Raw genomic sequence first — 2,838 nt, 5'->3', positions numbered from 1 at the left:
AAAGATACACAATTGGAATAGTAAACATACGCAAACGATGTAAAGATACTAAGTTTGAAAGAAACACACTCCCACACTTGCAAAACTCTCAAATTCAATAGAAACTCGCATCAGAAGCCTTACAGAAAGATACTCAAACGAGAAATGAAAAGATACACAATTGGAATAGTAAACATACGCAAACGATGTAAAGATACTCAGTTTGAAAGAAACACACTCCCACACTTGCAAAACTCTCAAATACAATAGAAACTCGCATCAGAAGCCTTACATAAAGATACTCAAACGAGAAATGAAAAGATACACAATTGGAATAGTAAAGATACGCAAACGATGTAAAGATACACAATTGGAATAGTAAAGATACGCAAACGATGTAAAGATACACAATTGGAATAGTAAAGATACGCAAACGATGTAAAGATACTCAGTTTGAAAGAAACACACTCCCACACTTGCAAAACTCTCAAATTCAATAGAAACTCGCATCAGAAAGCCTTACAGAAAGATACTCAAACAAGAAATGAAAAGATACACAATTGGAATAGTAAAGATACGCAAACGATGTAAAGATACAAAATTGGAATAGTAAACATACGCAAACGATGTAAAGGTACTCAGTTTGAAAGAAACACACTCCCACACTTGCAAAACTCTCAAATTCAATAGAAACTCGCATCAGAAAGCCTTACAGAAAGATACTCAAACGAGAAATGAAAAGATACTCAATTGGAATAGTAAAGATACGCAAACGATGTAAAGATACACAATTGGAATAGTAAACATACGCAAACGATGTAAAGATACTAAGTTTGAAAGAAACACACTCCCACACTTGCAAAACTCTCAAATTCAATAGAAACTCGCATCAGAAGCCTTACAGAAAGATACTCAAACGAGATATGAAAAGATACACAATTGGAATAGTAAACATACGCAAACGATGTAAAGATACTCAGTTTGAAAGAAACACACTCCCACACTTGCAAAACTCTCAAATACAATAGAAACTCGCATCAGAAGCCTTACAGAAAGATACTCAAACGAGAAATGAAAAGATACACAATTGGAATAGTAAAGATACGCAAACGATGTAAAGATACACAATTGGAATAGTAAACATACGCAAACGATGTAAAGATACAAAATTGGAATAGTAAACATACGCAAACGATGTAAAGGTACTCAGTTTGAAAGACACACTCCCACACTTGCAAAACTCTCAAATTCAATAGAAACTCGCATCAGAAAGCCTTACAGAAAGATACTCAAACGAGAAATGAAAAGATACTCAATTGGAATAGTAAAGATACGCAAACGATGTAAAGATACACAATTGGAATAGTAAACATACGCAAACGATGTAAAGATACTCAGTTTGAAAGAAACACACTCCCACACTTGCAAAACTCTCAAATACAATAGAAACTCGCATCAGAAGCCTTACAGAAAGATACTCAAACGAGAAATGAAAAGATACACAATTGGAATAGTAAAGATACGCAAACGATGTAAAGATACACAATTGGAATAGTAAACATACGCAAACGATGTAAAGATACAAAATTGGAATAGTAAACATACGCAAACGATGTAAAGGTACTCAGTTTGAAAGAAACACACTCCCACACTTGCAAAACTCTCAAATACAATAGAAACTCGCATCAGAAGCCTTACAGAAAGATACTCAAACGAGAAATGAAAAGATACACAATTGGAATAGTAAAGATACGCAAACGATGTAAAGATACACAATTGGAATAGTAAACATACGAAAACGATGTAAAGATACAAAATTGGAATAGTAAACATACGCAAACGATGTAAAGGTACTCAGTTTGAAAGAAACACACTCCCACACTTGCAAAACTCTCAAATTCAATAGAAACTCGCATCAGAAAGCCTTACAGAAAGATACTCAAACGAGAAATGAAAAGATACTCAATTGGAATAGTAAAGATACGCAAACGATGTAAAGATACACAATTGGAATAGTAAAGATACGCAAACGATGTAAAGATACTCAGTTTGAAAGAAACACACTCCCACACTTGCAAAACTCTCAAATACAATAGAAACTCGCATCAGAAGCCTTACAGAAAGATACTCAAACGAGAAATGAAAAGATGCACAATTGGAATAGTAACGATACGCAAACGATGTAAAGATACACAATTGGAATAGTAAAGATACGCAAACGATGTAAAGATACTCAGTTTGAAAGAAACACACTCCCACACTTGCAAAACTCTCAAATTCAATAGAAACTCGCATCAGAAGCCTTACAGAAAGATACTCAAACGAGAAATGAAAAGATACACAATTGGACTAGTAAAGATACGCAAACGATGTAAAGATACACAATTGGAATAGTAAACATACGCAAACGATGTAAAGATACTAAGTTTGAAAGAAACACACTCCCACACTTGCAAAACACTCAAATACAATAGAAACTCGCATCAGAAGCCTTACATAAAGATACTCAAACGAGAAATGAAAAGATACACAATTGGAATAGTAAAGATACGCAAACGATGTAAAGATACACAATTGGAATAGTAAAGATACGCAAACGATGTAAAGATACACAATTGGAATAGTAAAGATACGCAAACGATGTAAAGATACTCAGTTTGAAAGAAACACACTCCCACACTTGCAAAACTCTCAAATTCAATAGAAACTCGCATCAGAAAGCCTTACAGAAAGATACTCAAACGAGAAATGAAAAGATACTCAATTGGAATAGTAAAGATACGCAAACGATGTAAAGATACACAATTGGAATAGTAAAGATACGCAAACGATGTAAAGATACTCAGTTTGAAAGAAACA

This window comes from Argentina anserina, unplaced genomic scaffold, assembly GCF_933775445.1.
Source record: "Argentina anserina unplaced genomic scaffold, drPotAnse1.1, whole genome shotgun sequence".
NCBI lineage: Eukaryota > Viridiplantae > Streptophyta > Magnoliopsida > Rosales > Rosaceae > Argentina > Argentina anserina.
This window is presented reverse-complemented; position numbering follows the sequence as displayed.